This window comes from Ursus americanus, chromosome 7, assembly GCF_024610735.1.
Source record: "Ursus americanus isolate L20-20 chromosome 7, mUrsAme1.1.p, whole genome shotgun sequence".
Taxonomy (NCBI): domain Eukaryota; kingdom Metazoa; phylum Chordata; class Mammalia; order Carnivora; family Ursidae; genus Ursus; species Ursus americanus.
Window position 1 is genome coordinate 67,321,676 of NC_142133.1, and position 17,322 is coordinate 67,338,997.

Below are 17,322 nucleotides of genomic sequence, written 5' to 3' on the forward strand. Positions count from 1 at the left end.
TGAAACCCAAACCCAAAATAAGAATAATCATCTAAGTAATGTATTACTATAATTAATACAATTGCTACCTTCTTTTCCTATGGAAATTCAAAGAAGCATAAATGAGGTTAATCAAGTATCACAGAAGAAGGCACTTCATTTTATATTCAGATAGAAATAAAATGTAATATTTTTAAATGTATTAATACAAAAATGAAATTATGCAACAAATTTTATAATAACGAAGGAACATTAAACTTTTCAACAGAAGCAGAAATAAAAGAGAGCAGAAAATGAAGAGGGGAAGAAAATGAAAGAGAAGACCTTAGAGTTTGCTAAACCAAAAGAAAGGAAACAGCTAACTCCCTACTTCCTTCTTACTTTCTTATCTGCCCATCTTTTCTGCCTCCAAAGACAGTAGGTTATACCCACCTGAGAATTTACCCATCTGGAATTCTACTGGCTCTCAAAATTGAAAGGGTCATATACTTCTTATTATACTATGGTAAAAAATATAACTGTCCTGCTTGTCTCCCCTTCTAGATTATGAACTCAAAGACAGTTACTAGATCTTTTTACTGTATATCCAGTATCTAACATAATGCCTAAAAGATATAAAAGCTAAAATAGGTGATGAATTCAAAGTGATAAAGCTTCTTAACTAATATGATATTTAAAAGTGTAAAGGATATTTAAGATATTTTATGGTTAAATATTTTCTGGAATCTTTCATAAAGCTTTGGAATTCTTTCCTATAATTGAGAAATTGAGCTTACTTGAAATCCTTGCTACCTTGTTTTCAATGGAAAAAAAACCAAAAAAACAAAAAACCTGTCTTCTGGGAGCGCCTGGGTGGCTCAGTCGTTAAGCGTCTGCCTTTGGCCCAGGGCGTGATCCCAGAGTCCTGGGATCGAGTCCCACATCAGGCTCCTCCGCTGGGAGTCTGCTTCTTCCTTTCCCACTCCCCCTGCTTGTGTTCCTTCTCTCGCTGGCTGTCTCTCTCTCTGTCAAATGAATAAATAAAATCTTTAAAAACAAAAACAAAAAAACCTGTCTTCTTGATAGAGAAATGGAGAGTCTTTCTTCTAATTTTGAAAAGGTTAAAATCTACTACTTTGGGGAAACCTCCCATAATATTTCATAGTACTGTAGAAACATGAAGTCATGTTACAGTCATACAATGGTAAACATAAGTAATACAATTTCGCAGACTAGATAATTTTGAGCAACAAATAAATCTAGATTTAAAATAAGATTCCCTGTACTGTGCTCCCCTCGGACTACTGGCTGGAGATTGACATCTTCTAAATTTATCTGAGATTCTGGGGCTGAGGAGACACTAGACAATAATTCAACAGCAGCCAGACAGGCTGGCCTACCAAAATAAGAGCCAACAATAAGAAGCTATGAGAGAGTCACCAACAATGTGCTGATGATACGATTCTGGTATTAACTGCTTTCTATTTACAAAACACAATATACAGATAGTGGAATGCAAAACCTCTGATGAGTGAAAACTATTACAGCTGTTCTATTTGTGGAATGGCTTTACATTTGGCAGTAAGGGTACCTAAATAAGGTTCATTAAGAAAAGAAATGTTAGTTTCAGGAAACCAATCTGCATATCACCTTTTAAAAAGAGGTAAGATTTCTAAGTAAAAGTACCCTGTTGACTTGAAGAGTTGCTAAATTATACCCAAACAACCTCATGCAATCTGTAGAGAACAGTTTTAGGAATTAGAAACCACATCTATCTCAAATAGACTAGACAAAACCAAACAGGTGGGGCTGAAAAAATAGGTCATTGTTTTGTATTTCAGTTGAATTATAAATTTCTAGAGCATAAGACATTTGTCACTCATCCCCCAGACTTAGCTGAGAACCATATAATTTGAAAAATAAGTAACAATATGTTAGTAAACAACTCTAATAATACACTTAAAAATGCTTAGCGGGCAATTAGCACAAAACAGCACAGACATGATGAGGGGGGCATTCTCGGAGCTAAACCTCTCCACGTTGACAGCTGTATGAAAAGAATCACAAAGGAAAATCATGATAAAGAGCTCCTGCACTGGGCAACTGCCATATAATTTCTCAGATTAGTGTCCTCAGACCCCTAGGGTTCTCTAAAAGAAGTTCTCAATTTTGTCTTTTCATTGCCTTGTCAATTGAAATCTTTCTCATGTGATAAGAAAGTATGGGGACTTTTCACCACCCTGTTTATGGCTGAATAATTTTCCATTGTTTGGATATTCTACTTTTGCTTATCCATCATTTGATGGACATTAGGTTTTTCCATTTGGGGGACTATTTACCAATAATGATTCTGTGAACATTTATATGCATAAATGTGAGCATGTCTTCAATTCTCTTGGTATTCTTGGAGTGGAACTACTAAGTCATATTGTAACTCTCGTCAGCTTTTTGAGGAACTGCCGAACTGTCTTCCACAGTGGCTATACCATCTTAAATTTTTACCAGCAATGTACAATTGTTCCAATTTCTCCACATCCTCACCAAATTTGTTATTTTCTGTTTTGTAATTTTATTTTAATTCCGGTCATCCTAGGAAGTGTGAAGTGGTATCTCATTACAGTTTTGATTTGTATATATTTCCCTAATGTGCTTTTTCATGTGCTTATTGGCCATTTGTATATCATCTTTGGAGAATGTCTCTTTGGGTCCTTTGCCCATTTTTAAATTGGATTATTTGTCTTTTTATTCTTGAGTCATGAGAATTCTTCATATTAGGGTACTAAGCCTCTACCAAATATATGATTTGCAAACATTTTGTTTTGTGAACAAAGTCTTTAATTTTCACAAAATCCAATTTATCTACTTTTTCTTATTGAGTAAGTGAAATTCCTGGACTTCCTTAAAGACAGGTTATATTGATTGCTATTTTTCCTGTGTATACGCCTTACTTTCTTGTTTCTCTGAATGCCTAACTTTTTGTTAAAAAACAGATATTTTGAAGCTAACGCCTAAACAAAGATTTACTTAAATGTCTGGAAACAAAAAGTCTCTCTGAATCCACAAAGCCAGAGACCAGAACTCAGAGGGTGGCTATCTCCCTGGCCCAGAGAGGAACCCCTGCCATAAGTCTCTGCCATAAATGGCCTGCCAGTGTCTGAACTCTCATGGCCAGGAATAAAAAACAAAGGCAAAGAAATGGATCAAAGCAATGAATTCTTAAAAATAAAGACATCATTTTGTCTTATTTCATTGATTCTATAAAACATCAGATTTTTCTTAAAAGAAAATTCTGTGCAAAATCTTATTTATATTTATTACGTTAATAATAAAGATATTATCAAGGACTTGGTGACTTAAATTCTAAGGTATATAACGTTTGAAAACCTGCATTTAATAAATTTATGTTTACCACTTGAAGTTTATCCTACAGATTAAGAGAATGCTTTCTTTCTTTGCATTATTTTTTCTAAATGGAAAGAGTAAGTTTTGAAAAGCCATAAAAGTTTATTTTTTGTTTTCTATTAACAAAAATATAGGAAAAAAGAAAAATCAAATTAGTTTTAAAACCCAATATTTAGGGGCGCCTGGGTGGCTCAGTCGTTAAGTGTCTGCCTTCGGCTCAGGGCGTGATCCCAGAGTCCTGGGATCGAGCCCCACATCAGGCTCCTCCACTGGGAGTCTGCTTCTTCCTCTCCCACTCCCCCTGCCTGTGTCCCCTCTCTCGCTGGCTGTCTCTCTCTCTGTCAAAAGAGTAAATAAAAATCTTTAAAAATAAATAAAAATAAATAAAAAAATAAAACTCAATATTTTAAATTACTCACACTGACTTTATTTAAAATTTAATTTTTTAAGATTAAGAAAATAAACATATATGCATTCACCTTGCTAAAATACTCCTGTTGTATGAATTTGTGCCTGAGGAAAGATAGCATATGAAATATGTATTTGTGGTAGCTATCTTATTAAGACAACTGGGCAGAAACAACCCTCAACATTTCCTTGCAAATCCATGAAACTAGATGATTCCAGTTATTGTACAACATTGAGTAACTGTAGATACACTTAGATTTCTTCCAAAAATCACTTCTATATCATTCTAACTTGTGGGAAATATGTTGGTATTTCTTAAAATAAAAAAAATAAAAAAGAGATTAAAATCACACTTCCTGACCACAGCTCTCTTTAACTGTGTAAACAACAAAATAAGTATTATTTACTTGCACATGCGCAGGAGAAAAGTTTATAATAGTTTAGCAAAGAAGTAACGGACTTAAAAAAAGATAATTCCAAGATAACGTATGATTTTTGGTGCTATTGTAAATGGGATGGATTCCCTAATTTCTCTTTCTTCAGTCTCATTGTTCGTGTATAGAAATGCAACTGATTTCTGAGCATTGATTTTGTATCCTGCCACATTACTGAATTGCTCTATAACTTCTAGTAGTTTGGGGGTGGATTCTTTTGGGTTTTCCATATAGAGTATCATGTCATCTGCGAAGAGAGACAGTTTGACTTCTTCTTTTCCAATTCGGATACCTTTTATCCCTTTTTGTTGTCTGATTGCTGTTGCAAGGACTTCTAGTACTATGTTGAATAATAATGGTGAGAGTGGGCATCCTTGTCGTGTTCCTGATCTTAAGGGAAAGGCTTCCAGCTTTTCCCCATTGAGAATGATATTTGCTGTAGGCTTTTCATAGATGGTTTTTATGAGATTGAGGAATGTACCCTCTATCCCTAGACTCTGAAGGGTTTTAATCAGGAAAGGATGCTGTATTTTGTCCAATGCTTTTTCTGCATCTATTGAGAGGATCATAGGATTCTTGGCTTTCTTCTTGTTGATATAATCTATCACACTGATAGATTTGTGAATGTTGAACCACCCTTGCATCCCAGGGATGAATTCCACTTGGTCATGATGGATAATCCTTTTATTGTACTGTTGGATCCTATTAGCTAGGATCTTGTTGAGAATTTTGGCATCCATATTCATGAGGGATATCGGTCTGTAATTCTCCTTTTTGATGGGGTCTTTGCCTGGTTTGGGGATCAAGGTAATACTGGCCTCATAAAATGAGTTTGGTAGTTTTCCTTCTGTTTCTATTTTTTGAAATAGCTTTAGGAGAACAGGTATTATTTCTTCTTCAAATGTTTGGTAGAATTCCCCGGGGAATCCATCAGGCCCTGGAGTTTTGTTTTTTAGAAGGTTTTTAATCACTGTTTCAATCTCTTCATAATTACGTAAAGGATCTATATTCTAGAAACTACAAATCACTCTTGAAAGACATTGAAGAAGACACAAAAAGATGGAAAAATATTCCATGCTCATGGATCGGAAGAATTAAAATAGTTAAAATGTCCATGCTACCCAGAGCAATCTACACATTCAATGCTATCCCAATCAAAATACCAATGACATTGTTCAAAGAACAGGAACAAACAGCCCTTAAATTTGTGTGGAACCAGAAAAGGCCCTGAATCGCCAAAGAAGTGTTGAAAAGGAAAAACAAAGCTGGGGGCATCACAATGCCGGATTTCAAGTCGTACTACAAAGCTGTGATCACAAAGACAGCATGGTACTGGCACAAAAACAGACACATAGACCAATGGAACAGAATAGAGAACCCAGAAATGGACCCTCGGCTCTTTGGACAACTAATCTTTGATAAAGCAGGAAAAAACATCCAGTGGAAAAAAGACAGTCTCTTCAATAAATGGTGCTGGGAAAATTGGACAGCTACATGCAAAAGAATGAAACTTGACCACTCTCTCACATCATACACAAAGATAAACTCCAAATGGATGAAAGACCTCGATGTGAGACTGGAATCCAACAAAATATTAGAGGAGAGCATAGGCAGCAACCTCTATGACATCGGCCACAGCAACCTTTTTCATGACACATCTCCAAAGGCAAGAGAAACAAAAAATAAAATGAACTTGTGGGACTTCATCAAGATAAAAAGCTTCTGCACAGCCAAGGAAACAGTCAAAAAAAACTAAGAGACAGCCCACGGAATGGGAGAATATATTTGCAAATGACACTACAGATAAAAGACTGGTATCCAAGATCTACAAAGAACTTCTCAAACTCAATACAAAAGAAACAAATAAATCATAAAATGGGCAGAAGATATGAATAGGCACTTTTCCATTCCAATTTTACAAATGGCTAACAGACACATGAAAAAATGTTCAAAATCATTAGCCATCAAGGAAATTCAAATCAAAACCACACTAAGATACCACCTTACGCCAGTTAGAATGGCAAAAATTGACAAGGCAAGAAACAACAATTGCTGGAGAGGATGTGGAGAAAGAGGATCCCTCCTACATTGTTGGTGAGAATGCAAGTTGGTACAACCACTCTGGAAAACAGTGTGGAGGTCCCTTAAAAAGTTAAAAATTGAGCTACCCTATGGTCCAACAATTATGCTACTGGGTATTTACCCCAAAGATACAGACGTAGTGAAGAGAAGGGCCATATGCACCCCAATGTTCATAGCAGCATTGTCCACAATAGCTAAATCGTGGAAGGAGACGAGATGCCCTTTAAAAGATGACTGGATTAAGAAGATGTGGTCCATATATACAACGGAATATTACTCAGCTATCAAAAAGAACGATTTCTCAACATTTGCTGCAACATGGACGGCACTGGAGGAGATAATGCTAAGTGAAATAAGTCAAGCAGAGAAAGACAATTATCATATGGTTTCTCTCATCTATGGAACATAAGAACTAGGAAGATCGGTAGGAGAAGAAGGGGATAAAGAAGGGGGGTAATCAGAAGGGGGAATGAAGCATGAGAGACTATGGACTCTGAGAAACAAACTGAGGGCTTCAGAGGGGAGGGGGGTGGGGGAATGGGATAGGCTGGTGATGGGTAGTAAGGAGGGCACGTATTGCATGGTGCGCTGGGTGTTATACGCAACTAATGAATCATGGAACTTTACATCAAAAACCAGGGATGTACTGTATGGTGACTAACATAATAAAAAATATTATTATAATAAAAAAGAAAAGAAAAGAAAATGGTGATCAGAGAGACCAAACTAGGTGATAAAAATTTCATTGTCTCTTTCTTCCCATCAATTCCACCCTCTTTCAGATTCAAATACTAATTAGTGAGCAGAAAATAGAAGCTGCAGCCAGAAGAGAATGAAGATCAGCATTAGACACAGATAATTCACAGATGACTGATTATCTAAAACCAAAATCACATTTACTACATAAAATTATTCCAATATCTACGGGTGCCTAGGTGGCTCAGTCGGTTAGCATCTGACTCTTGGTTTTGGCTCAGGTCATGATCTCAGGATGGTGAGATCAGGCTCGAGTCCGCTTGAGCTCTCTCTCCCTCTCCTTCTGCCCCTTCCCCTGCTTGTACGCATGTGCGCTCTCTCTCACTCTCTCTATAAAATAAATAAATCTTTAAAAAAAAAAGTCCAATATCTAAAATAAAGAGTAAAGCGTTTGATTAGAAGTTGTTCAATTTTCCTCAAATATATCAGAAACTCATTTTGCAATACAGTATAGTTAAATGTACATATATAAACCAATAAAAGAAAAATAAATGTACTAAAATTTGATCCTTAAAGTTATAAGGTAGCAGAAGTACCAAAATTGCATGTCAATTATTTGGAATTATATGGAATTATATTTTGAGGGCACTATAAAATGATCAAGTCAGGTAAACCTCCAGTTAATTTCTGGGTCATCCCCCCAACTGGAGCAGAAGGGAAATGAATAAAATCACAATATAAATGTACATACAATCTTCACTACCCAAATTTATAGAAGAATATGTACTTTTTAAAGCCTAGTTTAAAACTTAAGTCATCTCACTTGATTCATTTATTTTTGGCAAAAACCTTATTAATACCCGTCAGGAAATGAAAATCCCCAAGCATTTCAGGTGAATAGCTGGTTAAATAGCATTTCCTCAATGATCATACTAATTGAACTAGCTATATTCCTTCCAGTGCAATGCCCAATGGAAGACTAACTCTAAACAAGTGAAATTCAAATTTCACTTTCCAGTGTTCTCAACAGAATAACAACTATGAAAATAATGCTTATATTTCAGAATCAATGGAAAATAATGCAAACAGTCAGAATCAGAGGGACCCTAGCAATTGTCATCTTCTGCACTGCTTCTCAAACTCTTTGACTATAGGCCACGTAAGGATATACACAAAATGCCTGTCTTGCCTGTTTCCACTTGCACAGGATAAAGTCAGTTAGTAACAAAGAATTTGAGAGGAACGAAACAATGAATAGGTTCACAAAAAAAGGAGGCCTATTAACATGCATTTAAAGGATATGACAATGTAATAATATATATATTGTTCATGCATTTTATATGTATTAACTCATTTATTCCTCACAACTGCTCTATGAAGTATGTATTATTATTATTTCTACTTACAGAATCACTGACTGAGTTCAACAGGTTTATCTTTCTGATAAAGAAATTACTGACAATGATAATAATGATGGAAATGATGATGATGACCACCACTTACATAGGATTTACTATATACGCCAATCATTGATCTAAGCATCTAACTTAAATAATTTACTCATAAACCTTACTAGTTCATTCCCTCATATGAGACAGGTAATACTATAATCCATTTCGGAAATGAGGAAACCGAGCCATGGAAACATTATTTAATCTGCTCAACTTTGCCAAGTGGCAGAGGTAAAAACCATTCTTGGGTAGTTAGCTCCAGATTCTGGCCATGCTTTAACTTATATAACTAAACTACAGTCACATAACTGATAAGCAGAAAAGCCAACGATAGATTCCCAACTTTTGCTTTTCTTCTATGCTAAAATGCTTCCTCATTAGTTTTCCCAGAAAAGCTGACATTAAATTACACCACCTCTAGAAACCTGGGTGGTATTTACAAGAATCTCAAACACACAAACAGAGTCTTCTCAATTCTTAGTCCAAACATCACACAGAAATAAATTTGATCATATATCTAATCCTGACTTCTCTTGCCATTATAATATAAAACAATTTTTCCTGTAAGATGTAATTCACTTTAAAATGTAAATGTGCTATTTCTTTAAGATAAAAAATTTTGCCGTTACAAACCCTATCTTTTGCCCAAAAAATTAATAAATCTTGTTGGATTTTAAGATTATATGTATACATACATACACATATAAAATGGCTTTTCAGTAACATCCCAATCATCTTCAGGAATCTACCTTTTGGAATTTTGGGCTCCTATCATGATTTAACAGACTTTCTCCTGAGAAAAATCTTTACAGGCTTTGTTCTACCAGACAAGTTCTCAGTTAACAAACCCATGAATCTCCAAAGCCCCACATTATAGTCTCTTCAGAAAGGAACACAGATGGAAAGAGATATCAGGCTCAAAATGAGTGCTACTGTACAAAATGTCAGCTTTATGGAAGTCAAAGAAAAGGTGATAAAGAATTCCAGGTTAAGAAACCAAATAGCTGTAACAACTGCACAATGTGTGATTCTGGATCAGACGACTGATAAAACTCTAATATGAACTATATATGAAATAGTAACAATAATGAAAATGTTTCCTGAATTTCATTATTATATTGTGGGTAAGTAGGAGAAACATTGAATATTTAGGAGTGCAAGATCATAAATGTCTACAACTTACTCTCAAATGATTCACTGTCATCATAATGGTGGTGGTGGAAGAGGAGGAGCAAAAATAGTCGTAAATATACAAAGAGATAGAGTAAACGTAACACGTAACAAAATGTTTACAACTGGTGGAAGTGGACAATAGGCATACAGGGCATACCAACCCTGCAACTATGTAACAGGTTTAAAATTGTTTTTGATAAATGTTATGGGGAAATAGAAAAGATAAAAGTTTACACTATGATACGAAGAAAAAAGATGTTCTCAGAGTCACTCGATGAAAAATGAGTTACAGGAAAAGACACCCATGCCACAGATCAATCATTAGATCATTCTGTTTTCTCTCCCTTTCTCTTTCATAAAGTCACGGTACCAATATTTTCTTCCTGAAAACTCTTAAAGAGAGAGCTCTCCTATGTGATTAAGATTTCTCTTAATTATAATACATCTACTCTGCAAAACGGCTTTTTAATATTCAAAATGCTTTATTAACTCACTTCTCTCTTGTTATTGAGAATCAAGTCTGATTTCAAATAACAGAAAATATAAGTTAATAAATACAATGTATCACCAGTTCATAAAAGCCAGAAATCTGGAGTGTGTTCTAGAAACCAATGAGATTTTAAAGTGAGAAGTAGCAGGATCAACTGAATATCTTCTCACATCATTTTGCACCTCCAGTCCCTGCTTTAAAGCTCTCTGCCAACAAGCAGTCTCACTTCCATCTCCCAAACTCATTGTTTATTCCAAACATAGGTGTTGCCTGTCAGCCAACTAAATTTAACTGCCTTTAACTTCTATGATTGTTAATAAACCTACTCAAGTTGACAGCTATCACTCTCCATGGTTAAAACCTTCTCCTTTAAAGTGATTGGGTGGGTGTGCAGCTGGGGCAGGGATGAGGGACGTTTCTGGGGTGCTGACATTGTTTTACTTCTTAACCTGTTTAACAAATATGTTTGGCACATGATAACTCAAGAGTTCCACACTTAAAATGTGTAACTTTTTTCTGTATAATGTATAATCTGTTAATTTAAAAAACTTCCTGCTGGAAGTCTTCCACTTACTGATTTATCAGTTTTTGGTTAACATTCAGCTTTTTACCTACTATCTTGGCTGGGTGCATGTTTATTTTTCTAACTATAGGCTGCTGTGATCATTGTCATGTTCATGGATTCACAAGTACTACTACCTCAGCTCACAAACTCTTAGAAAACAACTATGTAAAAATGCCCAAATGTTAAAAAAAAGGGGGGGGGCACCAAATATAGATTTTTTTTTTTTAAAGATTTTTATTTATTTTATTCGACAGAGATAGAGACAGCCAGCGAGAGAGGGAACACAAGCAGGGGGAGTGGGAGAGGAAGAAGCAGGCTCATAGCGGAGGAGCCTGATGTGGGGCTCGATCCCATAACGCCAGGATCACGCCCTGAGCCGAAGGCGGACGCTTAACCGCTGTGCCACCCAGGCGCCCCCACCAAATATAGATTTAATGACCGCATACATGTTAGAAATATATAGACCAACAAATCTAGGGATGGTTCAGTATAGTTTTTCTGCTTGCCATTTTTAATTCAATGAGGGTCTCATTGTAAAATATTGGTATGAACCCTATATTCATTTCAACATGCATTAAAGTGGTTCATAAAATGTAATGTAGAACTTCTCTAACATTTTTGTTTAGCAATGTCAGCACATGTTTTATAATAATCTTGACACTCTCAAATCAAACACATTATTTCCATTAACAAAAAGAGTCAACACATAATCATTTTCCTTCCATACTTTTTGTAGAGACAAAGGTTTTTTTTGTTTGTTTTGGTTTGGTTTTTTTTTTTTTTTTGAGACAAATTTCTTTAAAAACACAGCTACGATTCCCACCTGGGAGACTTCTTTGTTCATAATGAGTCCTCAAAACAGATATGGTCAAATCTTGTACTCCGGAGGGTAGCTTCCAGGGGAGTGGGGTAGCGAGGTTTCCAGAGATGGCTCTAGTTTCTTCACTCTCACCTCATTTAAGGCCAATTACACAAACAACTAAAAGGAGAAGAAAAAAAAAGCAGAAGGGAGGTTAGATTGCCATTTTATTCTTGAAGAAATGACAAAGATCAGAAATGCTGTGTAAAGAAAGAAAATACAACTTTTTTTTTTTTTTAAGATTTTATTTATTTATTTGACAGAGATAGAGACAGCCAGCGAGAGAGGGAACCCAAGCAGGGGGAGTGGGAGAGGAAGAAGCAGGCTCACAGCAGAGGAGCCTGATGTGGGGCTCGATCCCACAACGCCGGGATCACGCCCTGAGCCTAAGGCAGACGCTTAACTGCTGTGCCACCCAGGTGCCCCAGAAAATACAACTTTTAAGGCCATATGAAAAAATACTTCCAAAAGACAACGGACGAAGATACGATTTTACAGCTGAAGTCCTTTCTGGTGATTAGATACATATTCCTATTTAAAATTACTACTTAGGTAATACATAATTACATTCTGCCCTTAATCTTCTGAAAGAGCTATTTATGTCTTTAAAAAAAATTTCTGGCAGCATTTGTAAGTTTATCCTTCTTTTTACTTAAAATACTGATTGTTCGTATTTTCAGTTTACATTGAATGCTTCTTTTGATTTCTGTAATACTTCTCACTAGGCATTAAAGTTACTATGATATTTTACCTTCAAATTTTTTGTCGAAAAACTTTACGAACTCTTTATATTCACAATACCTAAAATTAAATTTGTTGAGCTCTGGTTCCAGTAATGATGGACTATCTTGTATTGGACTAACTTGCCCACAGATAACAATTATTAACACTGGGCAAAATATTAAAAAGAACTGTTCAAAGACATAGAAAAGTGACTAAGGCAGAAATGTAGGGGATTTGATCACTGAAAGAAAGGAACCATACTGATGAGATGTACACACGTATAACTTTCCCTTAAGAGAAAGCTTCCCTGTATATCTCCCTCAAGTACTGGGAGGCTAGAGTAAAGAAGAAAACCACAGCGCCACTGGCATCTGAGAGCTGACAGAAAGCTGGATAATAGGAAGGGAAAATCATGGTAAGAAGGGTGGTACAGAAAGGGGGGGACCTTAAATCTGTACACGAGTGTTCCTCCAATTTTGGTTGGTCCCTGAACTGCACAGGGAGACTCCAAGTACCCCAAAAGAACACAACAGCTGGAGGACTAAAAAGCTGAACAGAGATTTCAGCTTCCTACCACAGGAAAAACAGTTTGGATTTTGAATACTGCTAAGTTAAAGGGCCTGGTGAACACAACTGGCTTCTCACAGAAACCACGGAAGGGCCACATCTTAGGGTAAAGACTATATCCCAGATATAAGGATTCTCCTAAGGCTAAGGGCAAAACTGAAATACCACCTGGTATGACAAAGCATAAAAACCAAACCTCCATAATTTCAAGGTGGATCAGTCAGTAGTATTTTTTTACTTTTTATTTTGAAATCATTATAGCCTCTTATCTTCACCAGAAGTTGTATTAGTGGTACAGAGAGACCCCAGATACACACTACTCACTTACCCCCAATGGGGACATCTTACATAACTGCAGTGTATTACCATAAACTGAGACACTGACTGGCACAATACAATTATCTAGACTGCAGACCTTACTTGAATTTTGCCAGTTTTTTAATGCACTCTTTATATATATATCTGTGGCATTTTCGCACATGTAGAGATCCATATACCACAGCACAACTTAGATTCCCTTTGCTTTTTATAATCACACCCTCCTCCCCTTTCCTTAATTCCTGGCAACCACTTATCTGTCCTCTATTTCTATAATTTTGTCACTCTGAGAATCTTTAAAAAATGAATCAAATAGTATGGAAACATTTTAGATTGGCTTTTTTTACTCAGCATAATACCATTGAAATCCATCCAATTTGTTGAATATATCAATAGTTTGTTCCTTTTCATCATCAGTATGTCATTGCTCCATCATACCAGTTTTTTTTGGTTTTTGGTTTTTTCCCACCATCCACCTGTTGAAGTACAAATGGGATGTATTCTTTTGGGGGTTATTATAAATAAAGCTGTTATAAATATTTGTGTACAGGTTTCTATGTGAACATAAATTTTTCATTTCTCTAGGATAAATACCCAGAAATGCAATTGCTGGATTGTATGGTAAGTGTGTATTTACCAGCCAGCAATTTAGAACAAAAATCAATACAATTAAAAAAAAAAAAACAATCTATGGGATGCCTGGGTAGCTCGGTCAGTTAAGTGTCTGCCTTCAACTCAGGTCATGATCCCAGGGTCCTGGGATCGAGTCCTGCATCGAGCTCCTTGCTCAGAGGGGAGCCTGCTTCTCCCTCTGCCTGCCGCTCCCCTGCTTGTACTCTCTCTCTGACAAATAAGCAAGAAAATCTAGGACATAATAAAAAAATTACTAAACATGCAAAGACGTTAAAAATTTTAACTCAAGATCAGGAGAAAAACCCTATTACAAGATGATCTAGATGTTGGAATTAACTGACAAGGATGTTTAAACAGTTAATACAAATATGTTCAAGATGTTACAATGAGTGAACAGATGAGAAATACTGGCAGCAAATGGGAAAAAAAGAAATAGAGAAATGAAAATTCAAGAGCTAGATAGTTCAATATCAAAATTGTAAAATTCACGGGATAGGCTGAATCTACTATTAGCTAATAATAGATGTGAGATGCCACAAAAAGAAGTTGCTAAACCTTAAGGTCAAAACAATACTCAATCCAAAGATCAGACAATTCAAAAAAATTAAAACCAACCGTTTAAAAGATTAGAAAAAAATTATTAATACTTTAACAAAACTGTCCAAGAAAACCAAGAGAAAACATGAATTATCAATATCAGAAATAGGAGAAATATCACTTCTGATCCTACAAATATAATGTTCTAAACCACATAATGCAAATCAATCCAGTAACTGAGATAAAATGAAAAATCCCTTAAAATTAATAAAACTAAAGAAATAAATAGAATGCTATCTACTAAAGAAATTATTTCATAATTAAAACAAAAATAAAACAAAACACCATTAAAACAAAACTCTAGGTCCAGATGGCTTCACTGGTGGGCTCTATCAAACATTTAAGGAAGTAATAATAGCAATCCTTTCTAGAAAGAAGATACTTTCTTTTTTCTAGAAAAAAGAAGAGAGATAGTCCTCAACTTGTCTTATTAAATAAGCAAATCCCTAATACCAAAAACTGACAAAGATATTATCAGAAAAGAAAATCAGCCTCATGAATACAGATGCAAAACAACAAATTGATTATATATATTTATATGAAGGATAATATATCATGATTGTTGTGGTTTATCCAAGAAATGTAAGGTTGGTTTAAAATTCAAATATCAACTAACGTAATTTACCATATTAACAGAATAAAAAGCATATAAACATTTCAACAGATACAGAAAAAAATCTGACAAAATTCTGCATTTATTGATAAAATTCTCAGCAAGCTAAGAATTAAAGGTAACTCCTTCAATCTGATAATGAGGATGAAAGAAAAACTACACCTAGTATTTTATGTAATGGCGAAAGAGTGGGAATTCTCCTAATATTGGGAACAAGGCAAGAATGGTCACTCTAGCCACTTCATTATTTTTTTTTAATTTTATTTTTAAGTAATCTCTATACCCAACCCTGAGATCAAGTATGGCATGTTCCACTGACTGAGCCAGCCAGGCATCCCATAGCCACTTCATTACTGTAATGGATGTACTGAAGGCCCTACTCAATGCAGTAAGAAATAAAAGGAAATTCAGAGAGGAAGAGTTAAAATTGTCTTTATTCACTTAAAAATCATTTTTTTGGTATATAATTCTAAGGAATCTGAAAAATGATTACTAGAAGTAACATGTGATATGGCAAAGCTGTCTACAAAAATCAATTGTGTTTCTATACAACCACAACTGGAAAATAAAATGCAAATTTGTAATAGCATCAAAAAACATAGAATACTTAGGAATTAATTCAACAAAAGACATGCAAGACCTATACACTTATATTTTATAACATTGCTGGGGCACCTGGGTGGCTCAGTCAGCATCTGACTCTTGATTTTGGCTCATATCACGATCTCAGGGTCTTGAGATCAAGCCGTGTGTGGGGCTCCCCGTTCAGCGGGAGTGTGCTTCCTCCTTCTCCCTCTGCCTCTGCCCCTCCCCCAGCTTACACCCTCTCTCTCTCAAAATAAATAAAATCTTTAAAAGAAATTTTTATAGGGATGCCTGGGTCGCTCAGTCGGTTAAGGGTCTGCCTTCAGCTCAGGATCAAGTCCCACATTGAGCTTCTTGCTCAGAGGGGAGCCTGCTTCTCCCTCTTCCTGCTGTTCCCCCTGCTTGTGCTGTTTCTCTCTGACAAATAAATAAAATCCCTAAAAAAATAAATTTTTATAACATTGCTGAAATAAAAAAGACCCCCTCAAAAATAGAGGGATTCAATATTTTCATGGGTTCACCAAGATTCAATTCTCCCCCCAAAATTAATTCATATATTCAAAAATAAAATTAGTGTTTTACTTTATGTATATCTAGTACATTACACCATCAATAAATACATACGTATTTTTCTTCTGTTTTACATTTGTTCACAATTTTTTTAATGCTTATTTTGGGCTTTTTCTTTTTATATAAAAACTATGTTTTTTCTAACTCATGATTTCCCCAACACTGAATTCCATATTAAAGTGAAATGTTTAATATTAGAAAACTGGGTGATCTTATCACCTGGATCCAAAAGTGCTTACCCCTTCTAGTCCCTCTAAACTAAGTGCTTTTTGTATTTTCAAGGTTTTTCTTCTCTTGATTTAAACCCACAATTCAAAAACTCAAAGAAATGAACTAGGTTTTCATATTGACTGACAGTTAAAACTATTGAAGGATTTATACTTAGATTAGCCCAATTTACATTATATTTGAAGTTTCCTCACTTTATATGTCTAGTTTATTTGCCTTTGTAATAAACAGTGCCCTAGAACATTTTCTTGAAACAATTCATTTCAGTCCTCTGATGTTATTTTGTGGTTCATTTGTGAAGCACTTTATCTTTGAACTATCCTAAGTTAAATCCGCGTAGGAATTGTTAAACAGCAAGTGGCTATTGGCAAAGATGGCATTGTTCATCTAGTCATCCATAAACCTAGGTTCTGTCATTATTTGGCTTCCAAGAAAGAGCAAACCCCCAAATCACTTGCATACTTAATCCTGGAGGTATAATCTTTGCCACATAATGCCACTCTCTTCCATAAAACCCGAGAGTTTTTATGGGTACTTCTTCAAAACCAAGCAGTAACTGAAGCCAGATGGATCTTGCTAACGATTTAGGGTCCTGATGGATTCATGGTCAACCATATGAGGGACTGTAAAAGCAACGCTAAGGGGGAGGCTGAGCACAGTCATTTGGAAACTGCATGAAGATGGAAAAGCACATGATAAATCCATATTCAAAAAAGATACATATACCAAAAAAATATATATGTACACAATGAGAGGTAAAAAAAAAATATGGAACCAGGAGAGGTAAAAAAAAAATATGGAACCAGGAGATAGGTGACTCAGAGAACTTACGACAGGAGGAATATGAAGAAATATTGAGAAAAAGGACAGTTCTGATAACCTGATATTTGATTATTACTGTGAAATCAGTGAGCTCTCTTAAAATGTATCTCTCCTTGGGGCGCCTGGGTGACTCGGTTAATTAAGGGCT

The 17,322-nt window shown here is 35.5% G+C and overlaps 1 protein-coding gene across 7 annotated transcripts in view; it reads right to left on the reverse strand.

The window, feature by feature from the left end:
- NCOA1 (nuclear receptor coactivator 1) overlaps window positions 1–17,322 on the reverse strand; it is a 239,325-nt gene that overhangs the window by 98,451 nt on the left and 123,552 nt on the right. For 6 of the 7 annotated variants that reach the window (XM_087863808.1, XM_087863811.1, XM_087863807.1 and 3 more), the window contains exon 4: window positions 11,483–11,638. The exons of the other annotated variant lie outside the window; for it this stretch is intronic. The gene's annotated coding sequence lies outside the window, so the exon portion shown is untranslated. The remainder of the gene's footprint in view (window positions 1–11,482; window positions 11,639–17,322) is intronic. 7 annotated transcript variants of the gene reach the window in all.